Source organism: Hydra vulgaris, chromosome 09, assembly GCF_038396675.1.
Source record: "Hydra vulgaris chromosome 09, alternate assembly HydraT2T_AEP".
Lineage (NCBI taxonomy): Eukaryota > Metazoa > Cnidaria > Hydrozoa > Anthoathecata > Hydridae > Hydra > Hydra vulgaris.
Window position 1 is genome coordinate 44,161,937 of NC_088928.1, and position 18,064 is coordinate 44,180,000.

Sequence of the window (18,064 nt, forward strand, 5' to 3'; positions counted from 1 at the left end):
CTTGACAGAACTAAATTATCTCACCGCAAAGCTGCATTTGTTATTGCTGAAACAGCTAGAAGTTTGGGTCAAAATGTTGACAATTTTGCCATAAATCGAGATTCAAACCGTCGACAAAAGCAGGAGCATCGAGCCCAGAGATCAGCAAGTTTAAAAGCAGAGTTTCGTGTTTAAATTCCTTTGGTTGTACATTAGGACGGCAAACTCATTCCTCATTTGACTGGCAAAGAAAAAGGTGGATCGTCTGCCAGTATTGGTTTTTGGCAATGGTGTTTCTCAACTTTTAACTGTTGTCGAGCTGTTATCTGGAACTGGGAGGCTCAAGCTTCTGCCGTCTTAGAGGCAATTGAAGATTGGAATATAACCAATAGCATCCGAGCAATGTGTTTTAATACGACAAGTTCCAACACAGGCAGAATTGCTGGTGCATGTGTTCTTCTGGAGCAAAAGCTTGGCAAGGAGCTTCTGTACTTTGCATGCCGACATCATTTTATGGAACTTATCATTGGTGCTGTATTCCAAGTATGCATGGGGTCAACATCTGCTCCAGAGGTTCTTCTCTTCTCGAGATTTCAAGAGAAGTTGGGATTAATGGACACTGACAGATATGAAATTGGAATGGCAAGTGATGTAGCTGATCTAGTGGAAGATATTCGAGAGAGCACAATCGAATTTTGTAGCAAGAATCTTCAACAAAGTCAACCTAGAGATGACTAAAGGGAGTTTTTGGAACTCGTCATTATCTTCTCGGTGCCGTACCTTTTATGAGCCCCGGAGCTCATAAAGTGAATTCCTCTGATTTACAGTTTACAGAATTCTGTGATTTACAGTTTAAAAATCTGGATTTTCAGACATCAATTCAAATTAACACTGACAGAACAACTGGGATTTGATGATGTTGTGGTTCGTGTCTACCTGAAAATATGGATCACAGCCCCACTAGCTGCAAATGCTCCATACAGTGATTTAATGTTGATGAAATCTTTGCTGAAGTACTTGACCATCCATACAGCAATTGCGAAAGCTTCATCAATCAAGCTATCCAATCATTTACGGTATTTTTTGCCTGAACTTGTGGGTTTAGCATTCTTTATTGATCAGGTCAGTTCAACCACAAAACGACTTATGGCGAGTGCCATGCAGAACGAAGATTTGGAACAATATCACACCAAAAGGTTTAGTGTTCCAATGGATGTATTAAAAAACAAGAATTTGGAAGATTTTGTAACTGCCAAATCTATAAAATTCTTTTCAATGATGGAATTACCAGATGGATTTCTAAATGTTGATCCTGAATTATGGAATGAACGTGATGATTTCAAACAAGCAACAGAGATGGTAAAATTGTTGAAAGTGGTAAACAATCATGCAGAATGAGGAGTTGCACTAATCCAGGAGTATAGTGGCTTTTGTAAAGTACGGTTTTTCTTTACTAACTTTTTAAGCTCATATAATAAAATTAATTCAGGACAGTTTTTATAGAAATGTATATAATATTATTGTACATTGCATATAGTGAAAAGAAAATAGGATTTGTAAAGTATTTTTCAAGTTTTAGCTATATTAGTACTTAATTGGCCATCCTCTGTTTCTTATGACATGCTCATCTAGAAGACATACTATCTACAACTCTTTTTAATAATTCATTTGGCAAAGCATTCCAACCAGCAAGAAGAATTTGGAACAGTTCATCTTCATTTGTTGCCCTACAATTATGCAATTTTCTATCCTATATAGAACAAAGATTTTTTATTGGATTAAAATCGGGAGACTGTGCTGGCCAAGATATAACTGGTATCAATTTTGATTCCAGATATCTTTTATTCATCCGTGCCGTATGTTTGGGATCAATATCTTGTAGAAAGATGGAAAAAGTACTTCTAAACTTGGTCTATATTTATTAACTAACTTTTGTGATACAAATGCTAGTCCATGGTACCCTCCACCCGGTAAAGCTTTTAAGAGTTTTTTATTTGCTTTCCAGCAAAAATCTCTCCTGATGCTTTTATACGACGAGATATTGTCCATTTTGAGATATTAGTAAGGTTCAAATTTAGTTTTATTTCAGAACATGTAATTTTACAAACTTTTTTGACAACATTAAGAATATAGCGATCTTCTATTTTTGAAGTTTTTGGCTTTCTCCTAGATCCAACAGACCTTTCAGCTGCACCAGTGTGTTTATATTTCATTACCAATCTACTAATAGTTGAGTTTTGTCATTTAAAACGTTTTTCAATGCTTCTGTGAGACTCTTCTAGGTCAGCAGCTTCAATAATTAGTCCAATTTCTATATCTGTTAGTTGTTTTTCTAAAATATTAAATGTGTTTGTATTAATCTGTTTTCTAAAGATTTTATTTAAATAAATATTAGTGTATATATAAAAATACCTTTTCTGTAATAAAAAGTATAAAAATACCTTTTCTGTGGTAGTGAAAAACCTTTCAAGGTTTTTCACTACCACACCCAATTTTTTTTGTTTTACTTCATTATACATTTTATACTTAAAATCAAGAAAAAAATGTTAGTGTGTCTTTTTTTTTGTACCACATTGTATATATATATATATATATATATATATATATATATATATATATATATATATATATATATATATATATATATATATATATATATATATATATATACATATATATATATATATATATATATATATATACATATATATATATATACATATATATATATATATACATATATATATATATACATATATATATATATATATATATATATATATATATATATATATATATATATATATATATATATATATATATATATATATATGTATATATATGTATATATATGTATATATATGTATATATATGTATATATATATAGCCAGTGGCGGCTCGTCAATTGGGGCCATAGGGGCCCGGTCCCACCTATATTTATTTAAGATAAAATATTTGATTATATTAATATGTATTTTTATATATGCAAATATGCAATTATTAGCCTAAACTATTTGCAGACAAGTTTTATAAAAATAAATAGTTCTAAGTTAGTTCTGATTTTAAACTATTTTAATTTATAAGTAATGCGTTTATTTGCAATTAATTCAAAGTATTGTTGCGTTGTTTTAATTCATTGCCAATAACGGATGGGCCGATTTTTACTGGCCCTATTTATTTTGTTTGTAGTGATATTATTTTTGATGCGCGCGCAGAATTTGTTGTGCTTTCAGATGGGACGAAAAAACGCACCGCAGGGCCTCATTGAACTGGCCCGAAAAGAAAAGAACCATAAAAAACATCACGAATTTTAAAAACTTCATACACCATTTTTAATTCTCGATTTTAAGAGTGAAGAATTTAGTTTAGAAGTTTTGTTGACTCAATAAGGTACAGTAATATTAGGAAACTTTATAACATTAAATGTAAATATTTATTTGTAAAAATAATGTAAACACTATACATTAGTTAATATTGGAATTTCACTGTGAATATTAACAGTGTTTATATTGCAATATTAACAGTGTTAGTATTAGTTTCTTAAACTGGATATGTAAATAAAAAATTTACCAAGTAGTTATTAGGAGTATAAATTAACAGGAATAAGAACATGGCAAAAATACGATATTTAAAACAATGTAACAGAAATTACTGGTATAAATGTTGGTCTGACATAAACATTTAAAGAGATACAGTTAGGTAAAAGAAATTAGTTTTTAATTTTTTTCAGAAACTAGATTTTCTAGGACAAGTCATTTTATTTTATAATTATAAACAGGAATAATAAAAATTATAAGATTGGAAATTTTATAGTTTAGAAAATTGATTTTAAAATATCATAGAAAAGTCCTGCATTTCTTTTATTATCAACAATCTTGTACATTTTATAATACTTGTTAGTGAACTACATTTTTCAGACATAGGGTAAAACCACCTATACCTGGCCAGCACCAATTCCTGGCCACTTTTCAATGAACTTTATTGTCTTAAATATTGAGTTAATGGCTTTCCAAATTTTTGAAAATGAAAATTTAATCTAACTTTTAACTTTGGAACCTCAGTCCTTTACATAAGATCAACGCTACGTTATTTTATTTGAGATTTAAAATTATACTAACTTTGTTTATATTGTGGAAAATATTCCGAACGTGAAAACAAAAATGCGAAAAAACGTCTCGCTGATTTATCTTGTTTAATAACAATAATAAAATTTAACTCAATTGCAATGGTTTATTCTAGTAATAAAAACATTTTACTTTGATTTGAAATAAAAATTACTTCGTTTGGTTGTGTTTAAGTTGTCACTTTTTTAGTTTTTGTTACCCATAAATAATGACCTAATCATGGCCACATGTCAACCTATTCTTGGCCATGAATATATATATATATATATATATATATATATATGTATATATATATAATATATATATATATACATATATATATATATATATATATATATATATATATATATATATAATATATATATATATATATATATATATATATATATATATATATATATATATATATATATATATATATATATATATATACATTGCATGTTAAATATAATTTATATATGTTTTCTTGTTTGTTTTTAAAATTAAGTTTTTTAAAATAAATCTCATAAGAGAAAACGTTTTCTGTTTTGAAACATTTTATTCTTTTTGGTTTTATAAGTAAATTTTTTTAGGTTGAATTATGCATCCCACTCAAATAAACAAAATGTGCAAAAATAAAAAAAGTAAAACAAAACACTGTAACTTTAACCCGAGGAAAGGAGTAAAAGTTTTAAAATGGACAAAAAGCCAAATGGACGAAGCAGTGGCTGCAGTCAAAGAAAAAAGAATGACTCAACGTACTGCATCTAAAACTTACAAGGTTCCTCGCTGCACTTTGCAAAATCGTCTTAATGGAAAAACTGAAATGGGTGCACGTCCAGGTTGTTCTACAAAACTTGGAAGTGAAGATGAGCTTAAGCTTGTTGAATATGCATCTAAAAGAGCATCTATGGGTATTGGTTTTGGAAGGCGTCAGTTTATGAAATATGCTGGGGATATAGCAAGAAAGCCGGGTATTCCATTTAAGAATGGTCTGCCATCTAAAAAATGGTGGTCTCTACTTAAAAAAAGACATTCAACTCTTCGACTAAGAGTTCCTGAGGGTACAGCTGCTATTCGCCATCAGTGTATGGACAAGGAAAAGGTTTCTATTTATTTTAACGCGCTGAAGCAAGTTATGGATGAGATGGGTCTTTATTGCAAACCCCATTGTGTGTGGAATATGGATGAAACTGGTTTGCAATTGCAGCATACACCAGACAAGGTTGTTACTAAGTCATGTTCAAGATATATACAAAGTCGGACAAGTGGAAATTGTGAAACAATAACAATAATTGCCACAATTAGTGCCTCAGGCACTCACATACCTCCTCACATAATTGTGAAAGGTAAAACCAGAAGAGCTTTAAATGGCTTTGAAGTTCTTTCAGTTCCTGAAAGAAGTACTTGGAGTGTTTCTGATTCTGGGTGGACTAAACAAGGTATTGCATTACTTTGGTTTTCGGAATCTTTTTTAACAAATATAGGACCTGAGCGACCTCAAATATTAATTTTGGATGGTCATAGTTCTCATAATTTCATAGAATTGATTGAATCAGCTATCAAGAATAACATCATTATAGCTGAACTTCCAGCACACACATCACATTGGCTTCAACCTTGTGATCGGAGTGTATTTGGACCACTCAAACAACACTATAATGTTGCTTGCCAAGATATGATGAATATGTATCCAGGTGTTTTAGTGTCACATAGGAATTTTTGTGCTTTGTTTAGAATAGCATGGGTAAAAGCCTTATCGGAAAAAAACATTAAATCAGGGTTTAATGCCTGTGGTATATTTCCATTCAATCCCAATAAAATTCCACCAGAGGCTTATCTGCCAAACAACCTTTATGAACCATCACAATTAACTGAGGCTAAATATGAAAAAAGTATAAGATTTGACGAAGATAAGAAGCATATTATTAATCCATTTTTGGAAAAATCTGAAAAAACTTCTGAAATTATATTACAACCACATCAAACAAACTTTGCAGTAAGTAATGTACAAATAGATTTTGCTATTGAATCCAATTGTGTAGAGACAAAAGTGAATAGTTCTAGTCTTGTTTTACCAACTTATTCCATTGATGATCTGGAATCTGTTTTAACAGACCAACAACGCCAATGTTTTGCTTTTTGTTTTGATAAAGGATTTGACGTTAAGAGTGATGAAACTTTTATGAGTTGGAAAAGTTTGAAAATTTTATCTCCTGATGTATTAACTGCTCTTCCAAAAAATACAATAGCACTTGACCATGTTTCAACACCGCTTGTTAATAATAAGTCTAATGATACAACATATACTCTTCTCACCAATGCATCTACATCTTATGGTTTAAATAATCTGTTAAACACTGAGGACGATGACAATGATATATTACCATACCCAAAAAAGATTTTGCCAACTACTAAAAAAATTTCAAAAAATGGCCTGCAACCAACATATTTCATATTGACATCTAAGGAAGCCTGCGATGCTAAGATTCTGGAGATAGAAACTAAAAGAGAAAAAAATAAAGAAAAAGAGAATCGGTCCAGAAAGAGATTTGAAGCACTTCAACAAAAGTTGAAGGAAAAAGAAGAGTGTAAATTATTGAAATCTCAGATTGCTGAGAAAAAACTGATTGCAAAGACTAAAGTTCCATTATCTGACAAAGCAAATAATATGAATAATAAAACAAAACCAAATAAAAAAAATTTAATCCAATCTAAACAAAAAAAAAATACAGACGATACAAGCAACTCTTGCAAACAATGTTGAAAAATGTTAATGTAACTTAATGATCCAAAAACGATGGACGAATCGGTATCCTGATAAAAGTGTTGTAATTGTTTGCTTTATTTTTTAAATATATATTTAATTATTTTGCTGTTAAATATTTTTATTGAAATTTTAATTTTTTTATTTTGAAAAAAAACAGCAATTCAATGTTGAGTTATTTGCAAAGTATCACTATATTACGTTTATGTATTTTGTTGCCTAATTTAATATACTTCTTTTACTAAACCTCATAAGGACCATTTTGAATTGGTATATTTTTGAGATTGTTGTTGAAATTGTAAAATACATTTTAAAACTGAAAATCTTATCAAACGCTGGCTTTTTTCTTAAACTGCTACTTCATGACATGACAAAAAACATTAGTATTAATTACATAAGTATAGCAAGTTTATGTTTTTATTCATTTAAGACATTTGCTAAGTTTTGTGAAGCGATTTAAAATTTATTTTTGTTTAGCTGTTAAAAAAAGGATTTTTTTATTATTTTCGCATTTTGCTTTTATTCTATATTTCCTGAATATACACAAGTAAAAATTTGTGCAGAACTTATTTTTTAAACTCGAGACAATAAATTTGTTGTGTTTTTAAAATCATTGTCACTACTTTTACTTCGTAAAACTTAATGGCCAGGAATAAGTTTGCAATCGCCATGTTTCGGATATCCGGCCAGGATTTGGTGTTTTTTAAGCCTTATTGTATTTGTGCTGAAACTTGTTAATTTATTGACAAAAATTACCAAACTTGTCATAAATTGTATCTCAAGAAGTTTATTAAGAGTTTAGAAATATTTTTTCATGATCCTATGCCGTTCGCGGTAATATATAACGAAGTTTAAAATTAAGTGGCCAGGAATAGGTGGTTTTACCCTATATTGTTTTATTTATTTTTAAAAATTTTAAAGCTTTTTTTTTTTTCTTACAGAGAAAAAAATTGTGGCTCAGCCATATTAATGATGATCTTGATTTGTGTATTGTTTGGCAAGTTTATATGTTGTGACACGAGAAAGTTTAGTCATTTCTACAAATATAATAAGAGCTACTGCACTTTTGAAATTCTTGTTCTTTTCTCAATGAGGGATTGCTAAAGTTTATTTCTTCCAAATAGCTTATGTATCATATTCTGTGGCATAATGAATCAGCAATTGAAAATTGTTTACATTGTTTGGTGGCAGTTTAGTCATTCTATCTTTTAAGTTGTCAATTGGATTGACGCTAAACCAGAGCCAATATCACCCATGATAATAAGCATTAAACACAAGTTTTAAAGACTGGATTTTCAAGTAAACGTTAAAATTAGTCAATATTATTATTAGTTCGATACAACAAAGGTACAAACAACAGAAGATATAAAGAACATTTTTTTTCGATCACAAAAACTCTACCACTGGTGGTACTGTTGCATTTCATAATATAGCTTCAATAATTGCTACTTCCAAAAAGGCACTAATTAAAAAAATATACAAAGTTTAGATTATTTAAAAATGTTGGACATTTACCATTGCCATCGAAATAAAATAATCAGAGTATTTTATTGAAATGTTTTTTTTTTTTTGGGGGGGGGGGGAATAAAGCTAAAGTCAAAGAACTAAAACTATATAAATATTTATGTATGCTTACAAACAGATATTAAGTTTTTATCTTTAATTACATAAAATTGTTAAAGCATGTAAAGACAATGTAAATAATCTTAAGAAGTTTACTATTATTTATGACTGACATTCTAAATGTTGTATTTAAGAATTATGGATTTAATTAACTAAAATATGTGTTGTATTATGAAAAGATTCTTTAAAAAATCTTTTATGTTGTAAAAGTATCTTTATTGTTTTTGTTGACCCTTTCGTCATCAGAGAGTCAAATGTATATGTAATGTTACATTCTTTATTATTTTATCGATTATTAATTAAGATTAAGAGTCCTTCTTGACTGAACTACTGTTGATAAAATTTTGAATCATGCCAATGATTCAAAATTTTATCAATCATTAAATTATTACAATAATTTAGGTTCATTAATAAGATAATTTAGCATGAAAAAAGTTAATAGTTTATTGGCAAAACGTTTCTCGCCATTGGGTCTTCAAGAAAAACTAGAAATCAAAAATCTTGGGGCGTACCAACCAAAAGGTGTTCGTATAACTCAAGTTGATGGTAAAAAAACACGAACATTTTGTGTATCATGGTTTGAAAAAAAATCATGGTTAAGTGTTAGTGATGAAAAAAATTCGTTGTTTTGTTTTTATTGTGTTTTGTTTGGTGGCGAGAGCTTGTGGGCAGAAAATGGCTGTAAAGATATGAAACATCTTTCTGAGCGAATACAAAAACACGAATCCAGTAAAACACATATAAGTAATTCGTTGCAGTTTCAAATGCTCGGAAAGACAAACATTTTATCGACAATTGATGCTGGATACAGTCTTAGCATAAAAAAGCATAATGAATTAGTCGACAAAAACAGACATACATTATCGAGGGTTATAGATTGTATAAAATTTTGTGGTGTACACGAATTGCCCTTAAGAGGACATGACGAAACTATTGACTCAAATAATCGAGGGGTATTTTTAGATATGATTTCATACACAGCTACATTGGATAGTGCGTTTAGCGATCATCTTAAAGATTCAAAAATAACAAAAAATACTTCGAAAACAAACCAAAATGAGATTCTAGAATGTATGTATAAAGTATACATAGAAGAAATTAAACGTGAGATAGATAAAGCAAGATTTGTTTCCTTGCAAGCAGATGAAACAACTGATGTATCTTGTCGTTCTCAGTTCGTCATTATTTTGCGTTATATTAAAGGCTATCAACCAGTTGAAAGATTTATAGCATTTATTGATGTTCAGGATAGAACTGCTATGGGTCTTACAAATGTATTGAAAGAAGAATTAAATTGTTTTGGTCTGAAGAAAAAATAATTGCACAGGCTTATGATGGTGCAGCAGTTATGAGCGGATCAAGGAATGGAGTCCAAAGTCTAATGAAAGAAGTTTACCCAAATGCCCATTATGTTCACTGCTATGCACACCAATTGAATTTAGTTTTGAAAAAAGTTTGTTCGTCGAATAAGCGAGTAAGAACATTTTTTTCTACTTTAAGTGGATTTGACGTGTTCTTTACATCCTCGCCAAAACGAAATGATTTACTTCGCAAAATTACTTTTATACAGATACCAAGAGTTTGCGAAACACCATGGAATTTTCGTTCAAAAATAAAAGAAAACAAAACAAAGATTGGGGAATGTTTTAATAAAATTATAAACGATGAAGGATGGGATGATACAAGCGTGTGGCAATCTATTGGGTTCAAAAAATGTTTGGAAGATTTAGAGTTTAACTTTTTTTTATCTTTTTTTTATTCAATTTTAAAACATGTTGATGTACTTTACAATATATTGTAATCAAGCAACACTATTACAATCAAGGAGGCTTATGAAAAAGTTGAGTTATCTATAAAATTTGTGCGAAATAGCATCACTGATAATGTTTCTGGATCGATTCTTAACGATTGCGAAGAAATGCATGAAAACCGAATGAAACGAAACACATCAATCGAACTACTAATAGAAGATGCTTGTGATAAAGTTATTTACGAAATTAGCGACAGGTTTAGAAGCATTGAAATATTTAAATCATTTTCAATTTTGGATCCGAAAAATTTCAAATTTAATAGACAACATTTTCCTCGGAATCATATAAAAAATATTCTAACAAACTATCCAATGCTGAGTGAAGTTAAGTTGATGTCCGAACTAACCGTTTTATATGAAAATGCTGTTTTTAGTGATATTGGCACCATTAATGCCCTATCCCAGTTTATGCATAAATAGAAAATAGAAAATAACTTGATTGAAACATTTTCTGAAGTATCGAAGTTGATAGAGATTGTTTTAGTCACACCTGTGTCTACAGCCGATGCTGAACGGTATTTTAGTACTTTAAAAAGAATAAAGACACTTTTGAGAAATTCCACAGTTCAAGATCGGTTGAATGCATTAGCTGTACTATCAATACATAAAGATTATTTACAGGATATTGATCAGTTTAATCAAAAAGTAATTAAAATGTTTTCTCTTATGAAACAGAGAAGAGCAGAATATTTGTAAAAATAATATGCTTAAATCATTGTTTTTAACATCATTCTTTATTTCAAAATATATTATAACTTTATGAAAATTATAGTGTTAATCGTATTTCTTTATATTTATGACTTACTTCAAACTAACTAAAAGTTTTTACCATAAAGTTAAAATAAAAAAAAAATCTAAAGAAGAAATATCAAAATCTGTTCAAATCATAATGCACCACTATAAGGGCAGTTTTCAGTCAGTTTTCAGTCAGTTTTTGCTGCTTTTTACGTAGGTTTAAAAGATTCAATGCCATTAAATACTTATGCATTATTTTGGGAGTATGCGAGCGCTTAACTCTCTCAACCAATCAAAAAACGCTAGCGACCAAAAAATTCCTCATAAACACCTAAGTATCAGTTACGTTGAAAGTGAGTTGCTGCGATATTTTTTGGTTAATATTTGCTGGCCCCACCAAAGTTTATTGTCACCGGCCGCCACTGTATATAGCTAAGCTCTGATACCAATGACCCTGTTGGCCCTAAAGTTTAAAACTTTTATATTTCTCTTACTCAGCTAGTTGTTTACTTGCTAGTCTCAGCTAGTTATTACTTTTGTGTTTATCCATCCACTAAGATTAAAATCACCTTTGGTACCTATTGGTGCACCTTTAAACATGTGGCTGCGAAAGTAAAGACAAAGAAACATCGAAAACGGTGGAATAGAATTTCCAAAAGCATTTATACAACCCACCATTGTGACTAGGATATTTCTTTCAGCAGAAACAACCTGTCCTATTTGTTTTACTCCTTTTCCAGTAATCACTTTTGGTGGCTCATGAACAGCAATAAGACCAGTTTCATTATTTTCGTAAATGCTTATAGCGTTTTTGCTATCAAAGTTTTTAAAGAAATTTTCATTTCTACAAATAAATATTGTTATTTAACTCTCGTCCAGCGTACAAAAAGATTTTGTACGATTTAATAACAAATAAAACCATTCAGTGCCAGCTGTTTCATTCTTTTTTTTTTTTTTTTTGGCATTTTAATGTCATTTTTACCTGCATATTAATGTACATGTTTCTGTACTTCTTAAAATTAAGTTCGTAATGCACAGCACATGCTTGACGAAGATAAATGCAAAATTTATTCGGTTTTAACTGGTTTATCTATTCAATTATAAAGAAATTATGCTATAAACTTTGAATTTTTATAAATAGTAGCACAGCTCTTTAAAACTTAAAATTAAATTATACTTAAAAAAAGGGTAGTAGTGAAAACCCTACTGCAAATGTGCGACTTATCTCAGTCATTAGTACTTTTTCTGTGTAATTGTCTCAGCCTAACTTGAACTCAAACTTTCTTAATAATCACATTACAAATAATATAAATAGTATTTATTTTTAATTTGTAATGAACTTAAAAAAATGTTAAAAATACAGTGTTATAAAAATATTAATGTAGGAAAATAATACATGCTGCTCACGGTGCATAAAAACATGCTCTTGGACTTAGTAACACACCAATAAATTGTAATCCTCTCTTGTATTGCAGAATCTTCTTTTAATTGTTCGTTCAGTATTTTTTTAATTATAATATCGGCGCTGTATTCAATTGAATTTTTATTGCTTTCTTGGTTTCCTGTATCAGAGTTTTTATATTTCTTTCTCTTTTTCTGTTTTTTCTTTGGTTTATTAGATTCAATTATTTGAACATCATCTGTAACTTTTCTTATGTAATTTTTGTATGTCAATGTTTTCTAGCTAAACGATGTTCCGCGATGCTCTGTGATAAGATCGTAAGTACTTCTTGGAGCGCCTAAATAACAAATAATTAAAAAAAAAATGCTTTTGACATAAACGTTATATCTAAAATATTAAGAAACCCTGAGGGTGCCCATGTGTGCTTAAACTTTAAAAAGCAAATGAATAAAAAAAATTGTATCTGATTTCTAGTTACTCGGTGCAGTTAAGACAACTTTAAAATATTATAGCGTCTGTATGATATTTTGTTGACTACGACATGTTTCCATTAAATGATCAGGTCTGTGAATTATGAAAAGACGAAAAAAATTAAAATGGTAAATTTTGCGGTATAAATGTTTATAGCAAAAAAACCCAGATCGAAGATTCTTTTTTTAAAAAAATCTTCTTAAAATCACAATCGCTTGTCCAAATTTTAATAAAATTTTAAATAAAAGTGTTTTTTAGGTGAAATGAACATTATAGTTTAACAATATGATCTGTTCTGATCGGTTTTTGGCAATTTTTCTACAATCACTTTCTGGGTCGTAATTCTTTTATTTTTTGTGGCTGCTCATAAGTTTTGTGGCTCAGTGGTTAGAGTTCTGGCTCAGAACCCAGAGGTCCCGGGTTCGACGGCGGCTCTCGTCCAATAAGCGACATTGGTAAGGAAGGAGGCGTGAACCTCTAGCTAAATGCTCTCCCGCGGTGCTTTGCGATAAGACTGCAAGGACTTCTGGAAGTACCTAAAAACAAAAAAAATCGCCTTAACTACACCGAGTATGTAACTTAAGTTACTGTCAATCGTTTTACAATAAATGTATTTGATGGTTTAATTGCAATTTTTTGAAAATATAACGTATCACACTAATTTCATCTTTTAAAAATACAATTTTTTCACAAGTTTAAATATGTATTTATTGAGATATATCTTTTTTCTAACTTTTTAGCCTATTACCTATACAAAAGTTATGGAATATTTTGATTAAAGCTAATAATTTTAACGCAAAATTAAGACGAAGTCAGGGCAAAAAATATTCCGGATACTTTTCGTTAGATATTTTCCGCCTTAGTAAAATATGACTCTGATGAATGCTGAAATTAATACATGGTTGGCATACGTTAACAGCTCTAAGGTAGGTCGATATATTTTTTAATTTCTGCGGCATTATTAAATAAAATAAAGATAAATAATAGAAAAGAACCAAGTTTGAAAGTTTATAATTAAAACACACACACACATTAGTGTGTTAACTTGCCTCTATACAGTCTGTTTTCTAATGGTATATAATGAGGGACTCTCCCAAATTATATAGAACTATTTTTATATTTGTACATATACACAAGTCTTCTCGGGTGGAAATAAAGGCCTTGATGTTATAGGCCAAAAGATTTAAGTCAACTTTTATAAATATCGACTATGTAATGCTATTTGCATAAAACGCTCGAACAACGCGACAGGAAACGTTAAATTAGATCTCCAATGAAGCTAAGATCATTACTTTCAACCATTTTCTGCAACATTGAAAACGATTAAAAAATAAATGGGAGGTGTGAATCAGACCAATCATCCTGACCGGTTTACGGGTTCGTACTTTCTAGTAGTTACAAATGCCCCTGCTGCCCCTCCACCCCCGGTTGCTACGGGTCTGCTATTACAATTGTATCCAGTTTAAATATATTTACATAATGGAAACTTGTTTAAAAGCTGGCAGTTGATCAGTTCGCACAAAATGAGATCGCAAAATAATCGTTAAGCACCAGTCAGAGACATTTAAATCAAATTCTGAGTTTTCTAACTTGCTCGTATTTTGGTGTTGTAAGTTTTGTTAATTACTACTATGCCTGTAGCAATTTATAATGATGGTTTACACTATTGCTTGCCGTTAATTTTTGACTTGTTACTTAAAAATTGATTACAGTCTAATAACATAAATTTTAAAATTAAAGAATCAATAATACTGTGATATTAATGAAGAATATTCGAATTTTTTCTAAAGCAGTGAAATTAACTTAAATTTCAAACAGAAATAAAATGGCTACATAAATATAGAAAATGTATATTTAATATACAAAAGCTCTTACAAATGATAATAAAGAAGGTAATAAAAACGAAATTTATGTACAAAATATTTACAAAGTAGAAAATTAATTTATAAAAATTTAGAATTATCTCAAAAATTTAAAACTCGTAACTCTAAAATAAAAAAATTTAAAACTTTTTTAATTTAGAGTTACGAACTTATTTTTCTTTTTCTGTTCTTAAGTTCGTTCTCATATTCTTTGGCGTATTCACGCATGCCAATTTCTCTGCGTTGTATCCAATATCCGAGCAAAAGTAAGGATAATAGTAATATAAAATTATGATGATATCTTGAACGTAAGCACTTCCAAAAATCATAAAACTGACCTTTAAGAATAATAAAATTGAATTAATTAAAAACAAATTAAAACAAAAATCAATAACTAAACGCAACGCTGCCTCTTTAGCTTCTGACATTACAAAAAGAATTCATCGCGGTATAATATCAGTGTATATATTTTTATACATATTTAAAATTTTTAAAACCAATATAATTTTCGCGGTTTATTTATTTCAAAAACTGGTTAGAAACATAATTAATTGTTAAGCCTATATCGAAACACTTACCATTAAAAACAACAACGTCTATATCTATCACTGAAGTGCACCGATTAACTTCGTATAAAAATTGATAACGACCTTCGTCATTCAAAGAAACATTTTTAATTTTGAAAATTTTTTTATTAGGAGTATCTTTATCGTTAGTGTTAACAAGGTCTAGCGTTTTCTTCTCGTTTAGTTTATTTACAAAACTCCATTTTGATGACCCGTAATCTTTTGTTTTTATATCCATAGAGATGTTATTGCCTTCTTTAACATAAATGGTTTGTTCGGTCAGCAGTTCTACACTGGTATCTATAAAAAATTCATTTTGTAATATAAATTGTGCAAATTTTGTAACTTTTTAAATTTAGAATTGATTTTTTAAATTCAAAATAAAAATCGAAAGTAACTGTATACCTGGTACAATTAGTTCAAACAAAAACGTTTTCGTATATTCCGAAGATTGTAGCGTCAGATTATATAATTTTGTACAAAGTTAACTTATTTGATAGCGGAATTATCAAATAAGTTTACTTTGTACAAAATTAAGGAACCGTTTGCATCGATATGAGTCTGCCGGCGTGAATACAAGTGGCGCCCATCTTTCGTCCAAGTAACCTTTGATTTACGCAAAAATGATGCTAAATTCAAATCATTAACGTCGAAAATAGTATTTTCCCCCATACAAGCAATTTGCTTGAAGAATCCTTGCACCGCTAAAATAAATAATCAAATAATACTAACATACTAACGTATCAACGAGAAGCAGAACAATAGTTGCTCAGTTATACTATGCTGTCATATAAATATATTTATGTATATATATATATATATATATATATATATATATATATATATATATATATATATATATATATATATATATATATATATATATATATATATATATATTCTTATTATTTAAGGGTTTCGTGATAAAGTCATCACAATCTTCTTGAAGTCATGCCAATATTATATTATAAATCTTATTGTAAATAATACTATACGGCAAATAAAATTATATATATACATATATATATATATATATATACATATATATATATATATATATATATATATATATATATATATATATAAAAATATATAAATGGTTATACAAACTTTCTTCGTACAAAAGTTTTGCTGGAAAGTATTAGAATATTATAAACACTAATATCTGCTTCAAAGAACATTTTTGGCTAGTAAATAATAAATCAAAGGAACTTACTGTAATTGATGCCAAACCAATAGCAAACTAAATGAACAATATTAAAAACCCACATTGTAGTAATTCTTTTATTACTACAAACAAGCTGATTCAGCAGAAACTATTACTACTAAAAGTATGACAACAGAATGACTGCAAAACCTCAAATGATTTTTTTAAAATCAATCCTCTTAAAAGCATCAATTTGACGTCGGGCAGTGACGTCAAATTACAGGTCTTTGTAGAGGCCCTTAGGAGTTTATAGAGACTAAATTTGCTTGATCGAAATTTAGTTTTCATTTACGCAACTTTAGTTTTTTTCTTTAAATCTTTGATTTTAAAATTTTAAGTAAACGTGAACTAAAATAAAATAAAAAACTACAAGAAAAGATGTTGCGTTCTAAATTGTGAAAAGTTCCAAACTTTTCTTCCAATTGTATTCGTTATGTTTTTTTTAAGTATTATTAATAAAAAATGAAACTTTTTAAAAAACATTTAAATATGGCAAACTTTTCAAAAAAAGCCAATGTATTTAAAAATGGATTCAGTATATTTATAAGAAAAAGATCTGAAAAAAATATTCTCTTGACAAGAGTTTTGTTATCGATTATTTTCTGTTCAACAGAATTTAACTTAAAAAATTATTGTTTGCGTGTGTTTCTTTAGAATTTCTTTAGAATTTAGAATTTTCACTTTTTACTGTTACTCTAAAGTAGATTTTCACAAACAATTATTTTTACAATTATCATGATGACTTATTATTTTCTTAGAGTACTTAAAATTTTAGATTGTATTTTCTAACTTTTATTTATTTATTTTAATTTTTCATTATTATAGTTTTTATAATTGTTATTATTAGTAGTACTGTTGTTCTCATTATTAATCTTTTTATTATTATTATTGTTATTTTTGTATTTCTTCTTATCATCATTCATATTAAATTCAACATTTATTAAATTTTTTAATGAATTTTTTGTTTGGTTTCTTTGTTTATTCATTTATTTATTTTATAACTTTATTCTTTACGGTTGCGTTAATAGCCTGGACTAATTCGAAACTATATGAGACCAAACTATTTTCTGTAAATATGTTGTTATTATCTTGTTATTAAGCCTTTTTTTTTTTTTTTTTCGTAAATCAAAAAACTTTTAATTAATCATATATAAAACAAAATATTAAAAAAAAGTTACAATGCATGGTTCTTCTTCCAATCGTTGATTATATGGTGATTAGAGAGAATAAAAGACAATTAAGATATATTTGAAAAATAACTGGGTGGCTACTGCGTCCGAGGCCCCCTACCCCAAAACCTGTCATTAGGGCCTTAAATCTTAAAAACTTTTACATTAGGTTTTTATCTGCGGTTAGGAGAATGGGTTTTATAATGAGTATTTTTTATTTAAAAACTTTGGCATATATATAATTCTGACATATATAAAATTCGCCGAATGGTCACACACGAGCAGTGAACGCCTGAGGGAAGAAATGAAGTACATTAGAATAGAGGAGAATTATTTTTCAAACAAAGCATATTTTGACAGTTGTCAAGAC

At 28.9% G+C, this 18,064-nt stretch overlaps 1 long non-coding RNA gene across 2 annotated transcripts in view; it reads right to left on the reverse strand.

Annotated features, from left to right (window-relative positions):
• Positions 1-14,724: 14,724 nt before the first annotated feature.
• LOC136084809 (uncharacterized) overlaps positions 14,725-18,064 on the reverse strand; it is a 4,201-nt gene continuing 861 nt past the window's right edge. Inside the window, exons 1-4 of one of the 2 annotated variants that reach the window (XR_010640866.1) lie at positions 16,535-17,248; positions 15,724-16,022; positions 15,331-15,618; positions 14,725-15,090 (exon numbers count right to left, since the gene is read on the reverse strand). This is a non-coding gene — a long non-coding RNA (uncharacterized LOC136084809). Of the gene's footprint in view, positions 15,091-15,330; positions 15,619-15,723; positions 16,023-16,534; positions 17,249-18,064 lie in introns of those variants that run through there. The other variant, XR_010640865.1, reaches the window with a different exon arrangement.